Below are 23,730 nucleotides of genomic sequence, written 5' to 3' on the forward strand. Positions count from 1 at the left end.
AAACCTTCCTCAAAATAAATTCTTTAGAAATCAAAGGCAAGGCTGTATACATTAAAAAGATGTGTTACTATTTGCAAATCATATTCACATTAACAGTTGCTGCCCTGTTAAAATCAAAATTTATAATGAAGGGATGTTGCTCCTTTTTTGTCCATGAGAAAATAATTTCAGTATCAAATATGAACCACAACTTCAAATTATCTGGACTTGTTTCAAAAGATGTCACAGATAAACCTCAGCTACTGGCTAGCAACATTTTCAATGTTTCTTGTAGGTTCCCTTTTGAATGTTGCCTGTCAGGTGTAACTGTGGCTTTTATTCCTTCTGAGGAAGGCAGTCTGCAATTCCATATAGTTTCATACTCATTAATTGAAACAGGATTATGCTTTATTTTTGTTTTGAGAACAACTTGGTAGCCATTTCAGCTCTTGTTGGGATTAATGCTCTTTAACCATTGATTTCATACTGAACAGATGAACAATAGATTTGTCTAGGTAATGTCACTTAGATATGAGTGTGAACTAATACTCTATATCATCAGTTTGGGATATAAAACTGAAGGCTGTGGATCTAGGATTCCATTTAGATTGCTAGTAAAGATTAAAACTTCCATCTAGATCAACTTCTATCTTGACCTAAGCTTTGTTCTACAAATTATCTGCAGTATTATTTCTCAAGATAATTACATTTCCTACAACCGTTTTTCTTTAAAGATTATCCAAATGCATTAGCACACCTGTAAAACTAAATAAAATTAAGTTAAATATGCTGCAACTAATATACATTTCCCTACTTAACAAGATAAAGTACAGAAGACAATAGAAATGGAAAAATAGTGCATTCTGGCTCTAGATGAAAATGCTCTATTGAATGCTTTCCAGAACAACATGTACTTGGATCAGTATTAAAGAGAAGTATTGTGAATGTCTAAGCCAAATGACCTAGCATGTTGATGGTGCAGGGCATATTTCACAGTTATATAAATTTCTAAACTGTTTTTCAGTCCATAAAACAAGTAAATTAAAATTTAAGCTAAAAACAAAGGAAACCTGGCTTTAGTTTTTTGTTTTGTTTTCTGGAACTGACTCCAGTAGCTCAGTATAGTTACATTACTGTTGCAGAGAAGCACTCTAGTTCTTTAGGAATCAGGACTTTAGGGAATGAAATATGTGAAATGGTATTTTATTTTACATTAAAGAATCCCTGAAGGCTGCATTGTTACTCACCGTGCCTTTAGGTAAAAATGTCAATGAGCTCCCACTTCATTTCAGTACTTCAAGTTAAAGTAATATTTACCAATGAATAGTTTTTATTTTTTTCCCCTGCATTATAATGAATACAGTTATAGAAGAGCATTGCGAATGTTGGCAACAATGAAATATTTTTCAGACGTGAAAAAGCCTGTTGTGTCATTTCTGCTTTCATTTTCTTTATCTACATCTTCCGTACTGCTTTGCTTGTTTTCATTTTCTCTCTGTCGACTGCTAGTTTTGGTCTGTAATGATGCATACAGCAGTTTATTAAAGACTGTTCTAGTCTGTATGAATCTGTTAAGACTCTTGTGGTAAAAGTTAAGTACTTCTGTCACTAATAAAATAAGTTTTTTTAAATTTCATAGTTTTTTTTATAAAGGAGGTTTGTTAATAGGTGGACAATGTCAATTTCAGTAGGTTATCTTAAGCATTCATTTCATATTTTAATGCTACAGTTTTTATAGCACTATAAGTATACATAATTATCTGTAACCCGAAATGTTATTTGTGTATGTTGTCTCTTTCATAGATTCCAGGATGAAAAATGGATGAATGTAAGAGTTGGTGGCATCATTAAAGTCAGTTTGTAACTGTAAGTGATTTGAATATTTTTCTACAAAATACATATTCAAAATAAAAAATTTAATAACTTCTGGTTTTCTTTATCTCTGTATATTATATTTCTGTTAAACACCGAATTCTGTTTCTTGCCCCCAAACCTTGTAGTTCTTCTGTGTATGCATATTTTGTAGTGCTTTTTACAAAATAATGATATTGTGATAAAACACAAATATGATCTAAAATTTAAGGTCCTACAGTTTAGGGTCTTGTACAGTTGTATAGAAGACTTGCGGATTTATATGGCGGGTTCTTAAAGAAGTAACAATGCTAAAAGTAAAATTGAAACTTCAGATCTGCTTACAAACATAGGTCTGTATTAAAGCACTTTTTGTTAATAAACTGTTATATCTAATGTTTATGTTCAAAGGCGCACATTTCCATTATACACATCACAAAATCAGAGTCTGTTTTAGTAAACTGGTATTACTGTTGACAACTTTTTTTGGCTGCATCTTTAGACCAGACAGGTGTTCATTTATTGTCATATAGTAATTTTAGAATTTAATTGAAAGCAATGTAAATTTCATTTAGAAGTTTAGGACTTCATGGAGTTTTCTATTATATTTCAAGGCATAAGTACAGTCAAGCATTGGAGCACCTGCCCAAAGAGGCTGGATGTTTTTAAGAACTGATGGGATAAAGCCCTGAACAACCTGGTCTGATATTATAGTTGATCCTGTTTTGAGCAGCTGGTTGAACTAGAGATCTCCTGAGGGTCTCTTGCAACCTGCATTTTTCTATGATTCTATAAAACAAAAAGTATATACAGATAAATTTTCTGCTATCTGATTGTTTTATGCCTCTTTCTCTTTGGTTTGTCAGAGCTTGACAGATATGACCAGCTCTTTTTACAGGCTGATCTGTTACTTCTATCTAATAGTGAACTACATGGTTTTTCTTATATTGAAACTGTTGAACTTGATGAATAAGATTTAATTTGGTATTAAATTTGAAAGTGTAGTATGCTTATGCATATTGCATTTAGAATGATCAAAACATGTTTATAGTATCCTTCAAGTGACCCTTGTGTATTGTCACTTTTTCAGGTGAGGTTGTACAACAAATAAATAGGATGAAAGAGAATATAAATCAGGAATCTGATCTTACAATCCTCTTTAACTGCTAAAAGACACCCTCATCTTAAATACTCTGCACTACATTAATACAAAGAAAGTGCTGATGTTTTAAAGTAAGCAGTTAATACCAAATAGCATTTAGTTACCTTCCTGAGAAGGCTTCTTTCTCACCTTAAAAATAAATTGGCAAAATCCAAATGACTTAAGCTGAGAGAATGATTCACAACAGAATCACTGGAGTGTACCTCTTCTCTCTCCTATCCCTTTATTTCAGGGATATTATTAAAATAAAAATGAAAAGTTAATAGTTAGCTGTGCTTCAAAGAGCTGGTGGCTTGTAGAATTTGGAGTTACCTGGGAGTTCATTCACAGATACTCTGAGACCAAAATTAGAAAATACGATCTGGAGTTTCAGTTATTTGGTTCTTTGCAACTATATTTGCAAGGAAAAATAAAACCTGTGCTGCTTCAGCCTGTCTACTAAGGTATGCAGAGTTGCTACAGTTATAGACATGAGGAGGTGAAGAGGAGGACTGGAATTTGAGACTACCACAAGTCTTTTTATAGACTATCCCTCAAAATACTCAGGCACAGGAAAGGAAAAACAAAGCAGTGTGAGAGAGCTCCACAGAGGGTTTAGATGAAGTGTTGCAATGTACGAGCAGCATATGAAGAGTAGGAATATACAGATCTTGAACTCTGCCTGCCTGCAACCAAACTCTATTTATAATACACAGTTTGTAGTTTTTCCTAAATTCTTTATTAACCTGTTTGTGAAAGGTATATCCGTCAATTGCAATTGCAGTTTTAAGCGGTTGTTATTATGCCAATAGGCAAGGCTGACACTGTTACTGTAACGTAGTATAGTTCTGAAACAAGTCATTTTTGTGTGTGTGCTCAGATATGTGATAACAAATTGTGGTATGGGAGCCCAAAGCGACTGATGTGAACTGTGACTGAAATAAACTGCTTAATGAAAAACAATTCTTCCCTTTGAAATATGAAAAAATTCACAAACCTTTCCTCCCATTTGTGGTACATCTAGCTGTATTAATCTTTCATATCTTTTTTCCAAATACATTTTGCACAATATTTTGCTAGGAATAATATCTTTAACCATATTTGCATCTAAATCAGAATTTCAGTTTTAGAAGAATAATACTCTTAAAGAATAATGTCATTTTGAATAGACAAGACCAATATTGCCATAGGGAGAAGAAAATGTACAGGAATTTGTTTGGCATGAACTTAACATAAAACCAGAATTATTTTTTTTTTTGTGTGAAATATTTGTATCAGTACTTGTGCTAGCAGCTCTGTGTGTGTGCTTGTAGGTGATACATCATTCCAGTTCAGTAATGAATCCTTAAACTAGGTTGTCTTTCAAAAGACAGTTGTTGAGGACATATCACAAGTATTAGATGTTTTTACTTGGCTGTAGACGACTGTTTCCAGAGTATTTCACTTTCTGATTTTCTACAGGAGGCTCTTTCAGTGTAGGAACAGCGTCAGATGTAAATGCCCAGAAATGCTGTTGATAAAGCCACGTCTCAGGTGTCTGCATTTAAGTTTGGAAAATGTTGTCCCCAATAGGCAAATTCGTATTTTAATTAAGAGATTTTCAAATGGATTATTTTAATTCTTTTTTCCTCCTGATTTATTTTCAGGTATTATAAAGTATAGTTATATTTTCAGGTTAAAAAAAATTGCATCGTTTGAAAACAGTTCTTTCTGTGGTATAATGTTCAGCTGGCAAGGACTCTGTCCTTCCTTTTGCACTTAGTAGATTGTTTCCAAATTGGATGGTCTGTGACTAAATTGTATTATATGCCCTCTTTGAAGCAACAAGTTAGTTATGCAGATGTACGATGATTCTGATGGCAGTTTGTTTAAAAATGATAGCTCTTTCCCACAAGCTAGAATCGATTGTGAATGTGTTCTCCCAGAATAGTAATGGAACTATCCATGTCTTTCTAAGTGTTCTTTTTTATTTTTATTTTTAATTTCAATGTGGTGCCCCAGTAATAAATCCAGCTGTTGTACTCTCATCCCTGATATGCCATATTTAGCAAGGCAAAATTAGAGTGCATTAAAGTAAATCTTTCATAAAGATCATGTCATTAATTTGCAGTGAAAATGACTTAAAAGTACATCAGACTTTGCCCATTACTTCTGAACTTGGAGCCATTATTAGCAGGCTTGCAGAATTTGATGGTAAGTAGTGATAAAATTAATTCTGCTTAAACTAAAACAATTTTCAGATACTGTTTTTCCTTCCTTTCCTTTTGTTTTTGTTTTTTGGTTTGGAGTAAAGGAATGAATGATTCTAAATACTGAAAGCCAGAATCTTTTTTTTCTTATTGTCAAGCTTAATGATATTGCTTGAGAGGTTGCTTAAGAACTCATATTCTTACATCCTAGGTTATCATCATATTTGATTTTAACATTTTATGCCTCATATTATGTTACTTTAAACCAGCAAGTTCTTCACTTTAAAATGCTAGTAAGCTTTTGTAAATGAGAGTAATGTAGTCCAGAGGCTAGTTAAGTCAACTAGACTAACATGATGAAAGAAGAAGCAGCCTTTTTTCTTCATCAGCACTAGAGGATAATAAAATTGAGAAATTCTCACACATTCCCTTCCTACCCATTGTCTTTCAGCCTTAATCCCACTGTTTACCTCTTCTGTTAATTATCTGGAGCAACCTACCCTTTACTCAAGTGCAGCTCCTTATAACACTTTGTGCTATAACCATGTGGACCTGAGAAGAAATGGAAACAAACCCTTCAGCTTTTACTGTTCTGAAGAACACTATAAGTGCATTTTGAAATACGACCTCTTAATTGCTGTCTTGACATGCATGATTTTGTTTTTCTTTAATTTCAAATATCTAAGCATTGTTTTTGTTATTATTTTGTCACATTTCCTCATCTATATTGTCTCCTAATATTTTGCAGAGTAAAAATACAAACAAGAAATCTTTTATCTCCAGTGAAGTTTAGTCTTAACCTGGACTTTTGTGACTTCCAAAAGATTATAGTCTTTTATTTGTTATACGTTATCTGTCTTATTGAAACTCCTTTCTGGAATGTTTGACCTTTATGTGAATATTAAATACAAATAATATTTGTTACTCAAACTTGGGTTCTTCTAAATCTAAAGAGAAACAATGGCTTAGGCCAGAGGAGTAGCCATCAGACTTATGACTGAGCCAGATGATATTTTGGATTCACCAAAGCATGTGACATTATTCCACACAGTGCATTTTTAAAAAAGTCTGTAAGTTACAACGATATATGAATATTACATATATGTAGAGTCATTATATTATGACCATATATATAGCTATATATAACACTTTTCTATGTGTATTTCCGTATATATTTCTACATATCAGTCATTATGTATGCCTCATCATTCATTATATATAATTCATGATTATTATGTACAATAATCGTCAATTTTGCCCAAACCACATAATATTGAGTCAGATTGTCTTTTATAAAGTTCTGTGATGCATTTTTGTGTGGGATGCTGATATTTTCTAGCTTTTAAGAATATCTTGATTTTTCATCCTCTGAAGCCAAAGGAGGACTTGATATAGCTCCTATTCAATTCCAACTTAAAATGTTCATGATCCTATTTATAGTTCTTGCACCAGTGCTCTGACCCCGAAGAGTATTTCCTAGGCCCTTCTCCCCTTCTCATCTTTCCCCCAAACATGTCAGCTTTTAAGTGGGAAATACAAAGGCAAGACTTAAATGATAGTTTTTATTGGCCTACTTATTTACTCTTTTACACTACTGTGAATGTATGGTAGCAAATATGGATTTTATAATTGGTTTTGTATTAGCATGTTTAGGACACTTGCAGCTTGAATGAAACTATTCTTTGTCATCTTGTGTTTTAGTTGAAGTTATGTTATCTGGGATGAATTTCAGGAAAATATGTCTTTTCTTGGTATATGAAAAAGCATCTCTTAAGGCTTTGTTTAGATGTTACATGGCTTTTATTTCTAACCTCATGCGTGATTTCACAAACAAAAGTTTCATGGGAAACAAATTATTTCTATTAGTCCCCAAACTATATTAGGCTTTGTTTAGGACTTACTAAGCACAGAGGCTATGCTAGACAGTAGAAAGGCTCTTTTGTAATGGTGTATTTACAAGTTTTTAATAACAGTGAAAATAGGAGTTTGATATCTTGATTAAATCTCATTCTTTGGTCTACTGAGTCAATAAAAAAGGGTAGTTTTGCCTATATAACTTATACTATTTGTAAATTAATGTAAATAGTTTTAACACTGGAACAAATATTTTTACTGAACCAGCATTCATTTCTTCAGCTTCTTGTTAGAATTTTTTAGGCATTACAATTTTTTCCAAGTAAGGAACCTAAAAACATTGTAAGCTTCACATTCTTCAGTCTTATTTCTCGATGAAAGTACACTATATGTCATTTTGCATTTAATCCTGTCTTGCCTAGCAGTCTGATTTTTGACTGGTGTTGTGATCTGTTTTATGTAACTTATGGCAAGTTTACATATTTATCATGACTGTTAATACTAAATTCTATACTAGTGAAAGGTTTAGGAGTCCTTTACAAGGAAACACCCAGTACTATGTGGTCATCGTGACAGCGTATCATGGAATAGGAAAGGAGAAAAATAAAATCTATGTTTAGCAAAATATCTATCCATATTTTAATACTCAAATCTCTTGATAACAAATGATTGGAAGTGTATTTATGTTGATCTTAATTTAAGAGTTCATAAAATGAAAATCTGAAATCAGAGACTTGGGGCATGAATTATTACTTTTAAAACTGAAATCGAAGAGTAGCTAAATTCAAGCATGGATTTAGCAAGGAGCTAGTCATAAATCCCACTACTCTATCATCCCTGCCCTAATGTCATCACTCTGGTGTTTGTGCTTTTTTAAGTGACATGGGTGAGACAGGACAAACTCCTACTTTGTGTTGACCTTGCATCCCCTAACCTTCAAGCAAGTTCATTTCTAATGCTTTGCTTTCCTATAGCAAAAGATTTTGCTTCCCATGTGCAACATCTTTTGGGCTATATATCAATAAAGTCATTTGAAAAATGAGTAATCTAGAGTACCAGATTTAGGTTGGTCATGTAACACATCAATAAGAGGAAAGGACATGAAATCCAAGAATTTTAGCTTGCAGTCAGCCTGATGCAGCTGATGAACAGATTCCCTTACATTTACTCTCTTACACTATAGAATCTTCAAGTGTTGAGTATTTGAAAATAACTTGTTTTCACAGGAGGCTGATGTTAAAAAGAACCACTCAGTAATGGAGACCTAATTCCATATACCAAATGGTAGTTACTTATTGTTAAGGTCCTCTTTTTGTATGACAAAATAGGCTAGCAAAATCGGTGTCACTTGCAAGCAAATAGCCCAGTCTTTCCCAACAGCAGTTCCAGGAAATTTTGAAGATATATATGTATATATTTTTTGCATTTGTACTGTAATAAACCACTATAAACTATAATATGTTAGGGAGATACTATGATATGTTGACAGATGGATTAACATAATCAAATAGGCAAATGGTAGGCAAAGCAAGTAGATCTAAGTGGTGTGTTCATTCTACTCAACTCCAGTTTGCTTCTGTGGATTACTTTTACGGTCAAACAACCAAAGAGATTCTTTCAAAGGGCTATTCAGTGCACACAGGTCAGTTACCTTCTCTGAACACTTCTCCAGAGGAATCCTGCTGTTGATCATGAAGACAGATTATAAAGACAGGGAGATGACCTGTCTAATTTAGCCAGCCAGCGTAGATGTCTGCATAGTGTGACATAAAGCCTAAAATTATAAGCTGTAAAAAATTTCCTTTATATTCAGATTTGACTTTGATGAGCATGGGAAATGTAGAGTATATCAATCACAGAGACTAAACAATGAATTAAACTAAAAAATCGGTGTTCATGAAGACTAGCATTCATTTGTCTTTGAAGCATGTGAATAAGAGAGTGAGATTCACAACAACATTGTATTGAAAACTTTGTAAAAACAGTTTGTAGCAGTATTTTTAGTAATGGATGGTTTTGTTCTGGCAGTAAAAAACAAAAAAACCCCAAAACTTCTTCAACTATTTTGGCATTTCTATTTGACAAGCCACCTGAAGTTGTGGAGAAAAGAAAATACCATTCAATTTTGGATTTAATAATGCAAGAAGATGAATTAGAGAAAGCTTTGTTCCAAAAGGTAAACTAGATGATCCTTCTAGAAGTTCTTACTTACACTTGCTTTTTCCCCTGAGATATTTACTTATTAGATTTTGAACAGTTACTTCATGTGAGCTATGTATATGTTATTCTAACTGTCAGCTTAGAGGAAAATTTTATGATCAGCTATAAAACCTTGGAAAAAATAATGAAGAAAATAAGTAACCAGTTGCATACATACAACAGAAAACATAAAGCTCATGCTAGAGGAATTTTTTCAAAGTGAACAAAGCTGCCAGGAAAAGAAATGTTTGTGTGATACATTAGTCTGGTGGGTAATCTTATAACATAGATGACATCCAATAATTTTAATATGAAAGAGCATTTTTTCTAGTGAAACTAGATAGATACTTTTTGTGTGAAACCAAATGTGCTTTAGATTGCATAATAGGCAATTATTGCATATTGTGTTAAGCTACACAGAGTTTAGCAATCTTACGTTAACCAGGGCAGTTGAGCTTTGACATTTTATATTGCACTTTGCTCTTAACCTCCAGGGTATGTGAATTAAGGACAGATGCTTTGTTAATTTGGAGCCAGTGACCAAATTCAGGGCACTCGATTTATATCACCTCTATATGTGGGTGGCCCCCGATTTCATTGTCGGTGTTCTGTTCCTGCAAGCTGTAGTTTGCTATTTGTGTTGTCACTGTAGAAGAAATGATTCCAGTTGGCTGCTAGAAGTGCTTGTAAGACAAAGTCTTACATCATAGGATGTCCAAGATGTTGTTAATAGAATCTTTTTAGAAAATCTCACCATCTGCCACACAGTACTGTATGTTTGCTGTTTTTTCCAAATTTGAGCGTTGCCTAATTAGGATCATGGAACAAATTAAACAAAAGTTAAGGGGGCAAAAGCAACGGGACAGCTGAAAAGAATCACTGGCATTCCAATACTCTTTAAACAAACACAGACTGTGTTTCATGGTTAAACATGCACTGTACTTGTCTTGAGCCTCAGTTTTCTGTCTGTGGTATACAGCATTTAGCCAGAGGGTCATTTATTTTTTTGCCAAAACATTAAGAGAAATATGAAGAGTGTTCTATCGTAATGCCACTGAAAATGCAGCCTGACTCACACTGCAGCAGAGGATTACGAGCTCCAACATAAGCAGAAGATTGGAAATATGAATTTTTCTTTCCTCCTCTCCTATGTTTTTGAAAATTGGAATATTTCACTGTGAAAAGGTTTTAAGGGAATACTTGATAGATGGATGTCTTGAACGACAAGTAGCATTACATTAATGCTGCATATTTAATGCTAAAGAGCAGGTTTTGGGTTGTTTACTTGCTTGCTTGTTTGTTCTGATAACTTAATCTGAGTGTTCCTCTGTAAGGGGAAGGAAATTTGTTTCAGGTGAATCTAGAACCTTAGTGCTAAAGAGCAATGAGGCATGCTCTTTGTGGTGTGTAATCTTCATTTAGAACTGACGATATGGTTTTTATTGGCCAGTTTTCTGTTTCTTAGTCTATTTTTACTACTGGTGTATTTAATTATGGTTCTTTTGGTAGTACAGAAAGCTCTCTTACTTCTTTGAGTCAACCAATGCAAGGAGCCCTGGAGAGAGACACACATGAGTTAAGTTTGGCACCTGACATAATGAACCAAAAACTAAGCTAGATAGTCATCTTAGTTTCCCCTGACGTCAGTGGAGATAAATGGTACGCACCTCTAGCAAGTGCCTTTGAAGTCTAACTTGTCTGCTTGCTTCTCTCTAATGACTATAAAGGGAGTTTGGAGAACGTGGCTATTAAATTTAGGTGCCTAAACTTGTTACGAATATTTCCTTTTATTTACTCTTATGTAAAGAGACCAAGTTTATCATGTGTTTAATATACAATCTGCAAGAGCCCCAACAGCTGAAATCTGATGTCTAGTAGCTGTTACAGGACAGTAAGATAGAGATTAATGAGATTAATGTCAATATTGCTTCCTTCATTCATGACAGGCAATATGAAATTTTGATGTGGTTCATCTTGGCAGAATCTGTGTGACATCCAGCAAATGCTGTTACCTTTTCCTTTGTTTACCTGCTTTTTATCTTGCTCTTTTTTGTATATCTGTGTTGCTAATTTTTTTATCTTTGCAAAATGCCTGGCGTGCTGTGGCTCTGACCTCAGTAAAGGCTGTCAGCACTGTCACTATGAAAATAACTAATAAAAATTATATATGCATCTTTAGAGTGCTACTTCTTCCTAGGTTTTAGTCTAGCCTACCTCTTAGGATATGAAAAGGTTTGCTGGTCTCTTGATTGGAGGGACGGAATGTTATCCTAGGGTCAGATACTCAGCATAAGCAACTACTACACCCAGTCAGTACTGGATGTTAGTTATAGGAATTGTCACTCTCTCTTTTTAGTGTTTCAGGGGAAGTTGCATGTGAAACTCTTGACAAGTTAGATAAATTCATAGGAGCTTTTTTTGGAGAAGATAAGTACTTTTTGAATAATACAAATATGCTACTTTGAGGTGTGGGTTGAGAAATGCAGGCTGGTGTTTTGGGATGGTTATTTTTGCAGGTGGTAGAAAACTTCCATTCCTTTAATGAATCTTTCAGCTACTTACATATGAACATTTTGCATTCTGTACATGTGTATAACAGCTGTGTGTCACTGTGGCTTGGCATCTATATCGCTAGTGAAAAAGATCCACATTGATTTAGTGTATTTACTCTTAACATTTAAAAGAAAACTTAAATATATGTGTGTATTATTTGTATTTTGTATGTGGAGTACAAAGTGAAGCATGAAGAGGCTAGCTGGTGTGACTGAAGGTTCTGTGCCATGCAGTGAAATATGGTGTACCTATACCTTATCTATCTCCTTATGACAAACCATTAGCTCTGGCAAGAGCAACAATGTGCTGCATGGTTTTTAAAAACAAATTTGGACCAGCTCCTAACCTGATACAGTACTGTGCATTTTCCTGCTTAGATCCTGAGGAAAAATACGTCTCTGGCATCCCATCTCTTCCTGAATCTTTAAGCTGTTTAGTTCAGATGTGTCTGGTATATAGTTGTATGTAAATTCATCAAAGCATGTGTATGTGTAGTCAGTATGTATCCAATAAATGGACTGGGCAAGTGTTCTTGTTCTTTAATCAAACATTGTCTTGAACTGGTATTTTCTTAAACTTTTTAGAAGTAAAAAAGGCCTCCAATTAAGGAACTTTTATGAATTGCATGGCCAGCTGTCAAACAGCAGCGATCTGGACTGCCTTGTCAGCAGCACTCACTATTGAATAGGGAGGTTAGTACACAATACTATGTGCTCTATATTGTTTCCTGACATACAAGTTGCCTGCATGCCATGCAAGTCTAGATGAGGGAAGTTTGGCATGAGCAATTCTGCATGACAAATAGGGAAGCTGGGCATCTCAAACATGTTATAGTACTCAGAAACTAACCCCCTTAAAATTCGTAAGGGTAACTATTTTAGAGGGTAGACAGGCACGGAAAGGTAAAGTGTCTTACACTGTGGTCTCTGGAATTTTGTGGCAGAGACAAGATTAAAACACAATTTGTAGTTTGGGGTGAACAGTGTTTCCAGAAACTGCCTGGAGCTGGGGCGAAAAGTTAAGTTCAGTAGTAAAGTTGAGAATGTTTATAAACACCTTATAAATTGGAAAATATTTTCCTAATGTTTACATCAATTATTTTTATGTTTAGGTAGTTTTTAATGTTTAATTTATATTTAGTATAATGTTAAAAACTGAAAAAAGTTTTAAAACTGAAGTGATGAATTAGTATGAGGACCTTAAAAAAAAAATTAATGGTAAAATCAAATTTCGAAGGACAAACATTGACTCTTTATAGTCAGATAATTGGAATGCATGTTTTTAATGCGTAGTTAATGCATACTGAAACAGTATTATGCTAATATTAAGACACAGCAGCATAATTAAATATGTTTTTAGATTTTATCTTGTTTTAATACTTTCTTCTATCTCTGGGCTGTAGGAGTAATACCTGTAAATAATAGCAATTTATTGTTCAGAGTTTTTTGGCACTATTACTGATGTAATGAATGAAAAAATGATACAGAATGATTTTTATCTTTCTGTCACCATTAGTCTTGTTCCTCATTTTCAGCAACAGTAGGCATGTTCTTCATATTCATAGATCTTCTGGAACTATATTCTATTACAGTAATCTCTTTTACGTTAATCAGAAATAACAAAACTTCAAAGCTTGCACGTACAAGTGATTTAAGTTTTTATTTACTGGTGAAAAAAGACTTGTTGAATTTTCTTAGAACAGCACATACTTACTGTACCATCATTGAACTCCTGAGCTCTTTACTGAAGGCTAGACTATCTTTATGTTCCAACTCAGTATATGTTGCAATATAAGGCCAGGTTATTCTAGAGTGTTAAAAGAGATTTTTGAGAAGGGAGATGATGACATCCAGTGTGTGTGCACAGCTATAACCATTTCAGGTGGTGCATTTGACTTGTATAGTCTACTCTTGATAGTTTCATGCCTCTGAGCAGAGGGTAAGTGATATCTTATCTTCCTGAGCTTTTAGCTGTCAGTGACTGTAGATTAATTTAAGCACACTTGAAGTTTAGGGAGAAGGCTTCTTGCACAGTTCTGCATTTATGTAGACTCTCATTGTACCACTCTCATATAGGGACAGTTTATCTATACCTAAGTGGGGACTCCGCTTTGCAGGTTTGCAATGTCCAGACAAATTTAACAAGGAATGGGAAGAAGCTAATTATGGATTTGAGACTTTTTAGCAGAAAAGTAACAGTAATACATGATTCTTTTTTTCTATGCTGTATTTGTAAATAAAGTGGATTTGTCTTTCAGAACAATTTCAGGAAATGATTAAATTAAAAAATGTGACCAGTTTCAGTGCTCTATTTTCAGATCTTTGGATTTCTGATATGTATGGACACATGGCCATAGGAAATTCCTTTTGAGAGCAGAATGTTGGGGCACATTTCAGACTTTCTCTTTATTGGAATGAAGTTAAGAACAGTTTTGTATTTTCAGGATTTCTAACATTTTGGTCATATGTTGTCATATTCAATACAGTTGTGGTTATTTCTTTGTATGTGAGGTAAGAGAAGAGAGTTTAAAGCATTTAAAATTACATGTGACCGTTACCTGAATTTTATTTTCTGAATTTTTTGTCTTTCTACTTTCTGAAAGTTGATCTGCAGGATATTTCTGCAAAAAAAAGCCTAAATTTTTGTGGAGATGTGGTTTAGAAATGAAGTCTTTTACACATTTACTGTTTCGGTGCTTGAATTTGAATTGAATAATTTTCACCGAATCGTATTAACCTCTTTCTTCCTGGTTTGTTTTCCAGCCATAGACATCTGAGAATGGCTGAGCTTCTTTGTTGTTCCGTACTTTTTAACAAATAATAATCACCTCCAGGGTATTCCTCTAGGCATTTTTTCCTCAGTGTGTCTAGTGTCTACATGTTTTCTTTTCCACAGTTCTCTCACATAAAATTGTAACACAGTGAGTGTCTCCTTCTGTGTTCTGTCCTTGGCTATGTAAAGGACTGTGTGTGTTACTGGTTTCATTCAGTGAATATGAACAGTTACTACAAATTTTGTGGTTGGTAATGGTGAAGCTATGGTAATACTATGGTGAAAGTATGATATTACAAACTCTAAATAGCAGTGCAGTTAGCTAGCTAACTGCATATGTGTCAGTTTGAAGTCTGACCTTCTGAAAAATCAGGGCTCTACCAGAGCAGTAAAAGGAATGGCTTTACTTTATCGGTAGGTGGAACCCTATGAATATTTGAAGAGAGAAACTCCAGAAGGTCCTGTTGCCTGTGTTAACATGGTACTAAAATAATTGACACTTCACAATCTGTTTTTTTATTTGATTATGTGATCTCATTTCTCTTCAGAGTTTGAAAAAACAATTTATTGCACTAAGAAAATAAAGGAATACTCCTTCTATGTGTTATACTACATGTATGATTTAGAGTTTGAATTTCCTATTATGTTTATATCTTTTGTTCCAAACCTTAAAGACTAATACAGTTGTTATTTTGCATCTGATTATTTTCATTTAAGTGTTTTTAAGATTTTGAAGAGTGTGGGTCTTCTCAGTGTAGAAGTTATTTGGCTTAGGCACAGCCACTTCATAAATTGGGATCATAAACATTATTCCAAAAAAGACATACGTGCTGAAGTTTGAACTGCAGTACTCAATGAAGAATTAGGACAAATTGAATATATTTTCTTAGACAAAATGGAGGCTTTTAATCAAAATGTCATGATGTTTAACAAATGCTCCATTAATGGTAAATATATGGCAAGTCAATTAGAGGTGATTTACCAACTGTCCAGAAATAGGATTGTGTTTCTACTTGTGATGTTCAATTTTACTTGTATACTGTGTTTTTTAGTTTTGTTGCAGGGAATATTTGTTTCTTCTTTGTCTATTTAAATCTGAAAAATATACCCCAGGAGACATGTATTCATAAAACTATAGAACTGGATTTGTTTCGTATTTTTGCTAATCGACTTGTGTTTTGTAGGTGAAGTATATAATGACCTTGGCCAGAATGCAGAAATTAATGAGCTATATGTACAATGATATTTAGAATTGACAGTTATTTAATGAGGACTATGCTGTAATATAAACATTAAATCTTAAATTCACTGACTAATAGCAAATTTTATAATGATTTTTTTCCTGAACTTTCAAGTGTAATACAGGATAACTTATAACAGAATTGTTAAATAATTCTTCCAGAATAGTAACTGATGTATTAGCTTTTCTGTGAGTACTCTTTCCAGGTGAGCTATTGCAGTAAATTCGAATTGGATATAAATCTTAACATCTCTTTTCTTTTATGGCCCTACTCTCTCCTTTCTTTTTTCTCCTCTACTGTGGTGTTGCAGGCTAATCACACAGCACCCAGTACAAACACTGCTGTTTCAGATCATTTGTTATCTGCTCATTTTACCTCATTATCAAAACAAACAAACAAACAAACAAAAAAAGTAGAAGGGATGATTACGAAGATAAATCTACAGGTGGGAGCCCTGTAAATGAGGATACTAATTTCTGGAGTGCTGAAATTGCATTAGGTTTCTACTCCAAAACGTCAGGTATTCTGTGTTGATATTGCATCATGTAAGTCAACTGGAGGCAGTCCTTTGTGTACTACTATATAAGGAACAAAATTCAGGTGGCCCATTTTAGTTTCATTATTCATCCAGTTTGTTTTATTTAGGAAAAAAAATCTAGATAGTTAAAATATTTGTGGAAGTGGTTTCATCTTGCTTTAGTTACATGAGATGGAACTAGAAGAATTATTTACTGGCTTAGAATTGCTTTCTATTACAAGATTTTTCATGCTCTATTAGTGCAACCAGCAGTTTCATCTATACTTTGTGTGCGCATGAAGTTAGGAGACTTACTACCTTGACTCGTTGTTCTCTTCATCTCTAGTGATATTAGTATACCATCCCTGGGTAGTAGTCCATTCTTATTCTTGGTTTCTTCTCTATTAAAAGTAATTCCTATAAGCTTTCAGTGTTCTAAAATATCAGAATTTATTCCTTTTATAATAAGGTTATAATAATAGTGACATTAGAGCAAATTAGACAAGATGGAATTACAATATTCCAATTACTTATTATGGGTTATTTTTCTTTCTTTTTGCTTCATTTATTTCATATAATTCATATAATAAGATAAAATATTAATCTAATTACAAAAAAGTTTAATAATCGAAAAACATTTTTGAATTATTTCTGTTTTTACTTCTCTTGCAGAAAACTGCCCATGGATTTCTCATTGAACTCATAGGTAGCAAGTTTAGATTTTATCATCACAGCCTAATTGAATCCGTTCAAGTAGGATACCCATCAGTACATGGAACCTTTTGGCTGCTTTCTTCTGCTGTATAGTTATGTCTGAAGAATACAGTGCAGGTGAATTAATGGGGGAAAATGATCTTTTATGGAAAATGAAGTACAGGGGGAATGAGGTCGTTACCAATTTTAAGTCTCTCTTTTTCAGAGGAAGAGAAGTCTAGAATGAGCCATGAAGATGATATAGTTATAATATGATGGAGATCCTATATATCAGCACACAGATTATTTTGAACACAAATAATTGTACAAGTAGATGTTAGTGTCATCTACCGATAACTTATTCTATGTTCAGTTGCATACATGAATGCACTTTCATACCTGATGTTGTCTACATACCAATTGTAAAGACAAGGGTCTGTGAATTTGTTGTTAGCACAGATTGCTTATGCTGGCACCGTTGTGCCACATATTCCCTAACACAGCTGATCAGTTTTGCATGGATTATTAAAAGTGTGTACAACTGCAAGTGCCAGATTAAAGGAGGTGAGGATTTCTATTTAAATTTGTTCATTATTAAAATTTGCAAAAGGAAAGGAAGTATATCTATCTTACCTCTTTGGTATTTTAAATATCTTTATTTTCACTTGGTCATGGTGCCTTTTAGTACAGACTTAGCTATTTTCCCAATGGAGTATGCAATATGTATTTTGAGTGGGCTGGACATCTTGTTTGTGAGAGAATGAGTTAAAAATATTTCTAGACCTAGTATTACAGATACTATTTCCAGGTTTCAAACTGTTACAATTATAAAATGCATGAAAAAAAACTATGAACTATCTTAGACAACCATGTATTGTAGTAAGAATGTTTTCTCTTTGTTTTTTAGTCCTTCCATTTGCAATTATCCTCTTCAGAATTTGGATTGTTTCATGTTCTGTTATGTAAAAGCCATCTTTTGAAAAGTATTATTGCTTTGAACTGTTTTATCAAAGACTTGCATGAAGACCAAGCCAAACCAGGCCCTGTAATTTTGCCCAATACAGATATGGAATAGTTGGTGGCCTTTGCCAATAACCCATATGGAGGGAAAGAAGTGCAGTGGAAGTACAGATATAATATGTAAGCAGGTAAACAGAATTATGGCAGCAAGTGTTATGCTAATTCCGCAATTGTTTTGCTTCAGGTCATGGAAGTTCAGCTTTCCTAATTACCTAGTCATATACTATGCTTATTATGCCCTGATAGCTGCACTAACTTTGATTATTTTCTTGTTGTAGCAGAGACTGTAGTGAATGTCCTGCCTGTGTGTAAGTATAGAAAATAAAATTCTGTGCAGGAAAACTGCTTGAGGAATGTCAGCATTTCAGTTGTTTGTCTACTGGCTTGTACACATTATCACTCAATTTACAAGTTAATGCATCTGAGTAGGTGCCAGAAATAAATAGCATTTGAATTTTCAGCTCTGAGTTGTGAAACAACGGTCCCAATGGCTTCTTAACAAATAAGATCTCTGTTAAGTAGAACTTCTAATTTTTTGTTTATGTAAATCGTTTTGGTTTTATATTGCTGCTGTGATAGAATTGGAAGGAAATGGTAAACATAATGATTGAGATGTGACAAATCTTGGCTAATACTTTTGTGTGTCTGTTTTGTGAGACATGATCTCATAACCTGTATTATCTTGCTTTGTTTTGCTCTCATATATATTTTTCAACTTCAAATGCTATAAAATGTTTTTAATTCGTAGTATTAAAAAAACCCACAAACCCTAAAACAAACAAAATGGTCACCCATCATTTGATGATTTTGAAGTTGTTCATAATCAATAGAAGTACCTGGCTATAAAAAGCTATGCATTTTTCATCAAGAGTAATTATTAAAAAAACCCCACAAAACATAGAAAGTATCTAGTCAGTGCTAGTTGACTTGGGCACTGCAGACTATTTTCTCAAATATGACTTTTTAAAGCTGATCTCCATTCCCAGCATTTCCTAATCCACAAGTTTAAATCAGAAAGCTGTAGTAAATTAGAGAAGTTTGTTCAGTCTCCATGGTGTTTAACACCTCCACCCTGAGATGTGAGGAAGGTGCTGTGTCTTACCTGAAACTGGACTGACACTTACCTAGTCATAGGCCACATGCCAGACTTCACTCCAGATCACTGTTTTAAATTTATAAAACAGTTTATCCTTTATGTAACCTATCTGTCACTCACTGAGAAAACTGTAGTCTGTCTATTTCATAACTGGTCTTTTCACTGAGAGTTTTTTTTTTTAAGAGAAGAAACAACAGCTAAGTTTAAAAAGTCAGAATGCCTAAATACTGTAAATTGTGTGCAACTGAAAATGTAATTGATTTCTCCACTAAATCTTTTCATGGTGTCGTGGAGAGCAACCATAGAACTAGTGGTAAAATGGTTTTTTTGTTAAAATATTTTTGTATATATGATTGGTCAGTAAGAAGCCTTTTCCCCGGTATATTTTATGCTGCAGCTCTCAGCAGAAAGTGTTGCATGTGAGAAGTAAGAGCTCAACCTCTCAGGTCCGTACAACTAATCTGTGGATTTACCAGGCATTCAAAACCTGAATTTTCGCAGGCAGTCCCTCAGATCTCTGAATCTGAGTCATAAACAATACCATTGTTTTCCACTTGTTGCATTCTTGCCTGGTGATGTGTGTTAGAGTTGGTATTATTCAGTAAGGCTTTGAGTAATGGTTCAGAGTTTGTTCATTGTAGCAGATGTTGTTCTGCAGTTTGTCCTTAGTCATTTTATTAAGTAGAATTCTCTAATATTCTGACTGAACTGTGTTGTCAGTAAATTTGGAAGAACTTTGTAACAACCTATGGAGATCTTAGCACTGAATTACTTAAGTAGTGGGCCTACTATCTTCCTCTTTAAACATTATTTCACAGTTTTTTACTGTCTTGAAGGTAGTTTTGCATTTCATTTAATAATGTTTTTCTGTAGTTTTATATTGTGGTCTCAGAATGCAAGGCTTAACCAGAAGATGAGAAAAAGTTATTAGATGCGTTTGCGCCATTTGAAACTTTGTTTTTTGCCACTGAACAGCTGCTATGTTTGCCTAAAAGCTGAATTTCTTGTGACCTTAATTTACAATGAGCAAACTTTAATTCTGAGTATCTATGAGCTAGATTTCATCAGAAGTCTTTTGTCCTTGGGGGGGCGGGGGGAAGACTTAAGCACAAAAAATACTTACAGCTCTTATTTACAGGTTGATTTAGGCAGAATGTAAGTATTATTTCTACTGTGTGTAACAGTATACATATTCTTAAGTTTTACTTGAAGTATCCAAGATTTTTTAACATATATGGGCCCCCTATTTCCATAATAGTTATAATTTCATGTTGGTAGAGCTATATATAGTTTGAAATCTAGCTATGAATATTTCCTGTACATTTTCATCCTAAATAGCAGGGATTTTTCATATTGCAGTTGTTATTTTTTATTTTAAATGGTAATTTCAAATTCTTTATAGCAACTACATAACTCTCCCAAAGATTAATTATTGTGTGAGAAGTCTTTGAAAAGGTAGGCCTGAAGTCTTCTCTTGAATCTGAATATTCCTCTATCCAGGTATATCTAAAACTTTGCAATTCTGACTAGGAGTCAATGGATAGAAAGTGAACCCGTGTTTATTACAGGTTTCATTTTATCCTCCACATTATCCTGTTGCCATCTGTGATTTACCATTCACAGTAAAAAATTCTCAGGTGTCCAGTATCCAGCTTAAATGTCAGAGTAGGCAAAACTTTGGTCTCTACGTCAACCAAATCTGCCTCTCAAAAAGAAAACAGTAGCAACAGTTTTTAGCAGCAATGTAATGTAATTATGTTGTTAAACAGCATCAGAGTTTCCCCAGTGCAATCAACCTGATGAGCTTCTCTGAGAGGGAAGACTTTAAAAAAAAAAAAACCAAAAAAAACCTAAGATAAAACTATTTCCCCATCTCTCCACAACTTTTTAAGAAGTCATTGCAATTTTGAAAGGCAATTCAACCTTTAGCAGAGGGTAACAGCCATAAAATATTATTCAGTACTGTTTTGGTCTTCAGTTAATTATTTGATTCATGGGTTCAGTATTTACAATACTTTCTTTTTTTGTAGATGAACTGATGTACCAACTGCAGTCCCCAGATGAAGGTGTTCTAACTGCCGACAGAAACTTTGGATTTGTCTTTGTATCTCAGACCCCAGAGACCATCACTGTGGAGGAAATGGGAAACCTTTTTACATATCAGCTTTTAGCAATTTTTGATTTTAACAATATCAGGAAAAGGATATCTGTGAAGGGTGCAACAAGTAACTCCTCTCCCCCCACTATAAAGAAAAAATAAATAAAGGTAGTAACCCTAAATAAAGGTAGTAACTTCTTTTCATGCTTTAGGTTCCTGTGAGAGCTGGACAGAGAACAGCAACTTTGCTTCAGGGAGAATTCTGATGTTCTGAAATTTGACTTTTTACCTATTTAGAATGCCATCTAAATTTTCCAAAATTAGGTGCAACTTCTTTGAGGGGCTGAACTCCAGGGCATCCCAACAGCACGCATAGCATTCAGTGTCATGAGCTTTGATTGACTATAGAGAGTGAGGATTGAGCTGGAAGGAAACATATTGCTAAAAGCTTACATAGCTGCTGCTGTCATTTCATTTGTATTAATGTATTTAATGTGTTAGTCCATGTTAGTGCATCTCTGGTCTGCAGATACGGGTTGCAAAGATGCATTTCATTTGTGTGACCATTTTTGGTTCCAGAAACAACCTGGTTGTCCTCTAGTTATCTGTCTGTACCCCCTTTGCTAGGCAGAAAAATTAAGGGCTTTATTTTGAAGAAATATCTATTTTAAAGGAAAATTACTGTAGCAATTATGCAAGATAATTGATCTTCATAATGAAAAAAGCTTTTTTAATATGAAGAAGCACATAAGGCTTGATTAAATGACAAACCCTGGTCATTTCACAGAAGCCCACACAGCGACGAAAATAATGAAGTACTACATTTCAATTTCAGAAAGTAACCACTGTATTAGTTTAAAAAAAAAAAAAAAGTTTGGAGTTTGCTTTGGAAAATTTCTGTGGAAAGCATTTTAGAAAGTAAAAGCACCATTTCCAAGACAAAACAAAACTCGTAATTACAAAACACCTTTCCAGAATATCTCCAAGCTACATGCACATAAATACATAAATATGTATTAATACACATAAAACAGCTCCAATGCATAAATAAAATAGAATTTGCAAGCTGTTTTTTAGCAATAACACATGACAAAACATTATTTCAGAAATGAAGTCAATATCTGAAGGTGGCCACTTGTATGTGGGAAATATAATGAAAATGTTAAAGGTATTCTGCTCTCAGTTTGGGAGATTGCAGTGTCTTGAGATAGCTTATGGGTGTTTTACATTCCTTCAAATATGTAGGTGTAGTTTACTAATCCTACCATTAGGATTTTTTTAATTTATGAATTTAAAAGGGTAACTATATCTGTTTATGCATTATTGATGATGATTTACCTCTTAACTAGGGTGGAATAAAAGCTACACCAATAACTAAGTGGTGTCCCTTTGAGTTTTCACATTAATTTAAGATGATACCTTGAAATACTTCAATTATAGGTGAAGTTCCAACTTTTTAGACAATTCACATAAATAAGCATGAGCTGTGGGGGGGGGGGGAAATCCTTTTCATTTTATTCATTTTGGAGAAGTAAGCAGAAGAACAATATATATTTAATACATATTCATTAATACATGAAGATTTTACTCAGTTGGCACTTATGTCTCTCTTTCTAGAACTTTCGTTCTCGCATTCTTCCTCTGATCTTGAGCTTCAGAGCAAAAGACTATTTCAAAGGAGCAAAGGGCTGTGATTCAAGATAATTCATCTAATCTGTGTCACTAGACAGGAAAGAAGAGAACAGAAAAAGGAATAAAGGAGAAGTATGGAGGAAATATGTAAGGAAAGAAAATAAAGATGTTGACAGCAGTGGTTATGCAGAAACTAAGGATGGGTTGAGACTCAGTATTTGATTTGAAAGTAAATTAAGCTTAAGTTAAAGTCCAGTGTTTAGGTTTGAGACTTAAGAGGGCTAAGGTTCATATTAAGATTGCTTGCTAGAAATTACAGCCTAAAAAACTGAGAACCTTGTAAGACTATTTTTTATGAAACTTAGGAGAAACATAGAGAATGAGAAAATTGGATCTGTAAGCAGAGCTGGACTGGATGTCTCCAATTAAGGATTTGTAATATCATAACATCTTTTAAAAAATACACTTGAACCATTTCTACTGCCTACCATGGGTTTGGCCTGTTTCTGTTTAATGGCTATATTTTTACTGATATGTACAATAAATTCATAATTAGACCAAGGAGATCAAATGAACTTAATAAAATAACATTGTTTTAAATTCTAGTCTTTTGTTTTTCAGTTAGAAATCCCAATGATCAGATAAAGCTTTATTATAAAGGGGCAGATGCTATTTTATTTGAGCATCTTCATCTGTCCAATGAAGAATTAATGCCTTTGATACCCAGCTATCTTGATGTGAGTGCTTCTACTTGAGATATTAATTCAGAACCCTCTTTAAATATATGCGTTTGTACACAAGATAAATTAAAGTCTGTTCATGCTTCTCTAACTTTCAACAGAAAACACTTAGGTGCTCTGAATTGTCCATGGAGGCTACCTAAGTTTATTTCATA

General features: G+C 33.9%; 1 pseudogene; it reads left to right on the top strand.

The window, feature by feature from the left end:
- The first annotated feature begins 5,064 nt into the window (after nucleotides 1-5,064).
- LOC112981411 (NAD(P) transhydrogenase, mitochondrial-like) overlaps nucleotides 5,065-23,730 on the top strand; it is a 90,281-nt pseudogene continuing 71,615 nt past the window's right edge.

The sequence above is a fragment of the Dromaius novaehollandiae genome, chromosome 10 (assembly GCF_036370855.1).
Source record: "Dromaius novaehollandiae isolate bDroNov1 chromosome 10, bDroNov1.hap1, whole genome shotgun sequence".
Classification (NCBI taxonomy): domain Eukaryota; kingdom Metazoa; phylum Chordata; class Aves; order Casuariiformes; family Dromaiidae; genus Dromaius; species Dromaius novaehollandiae.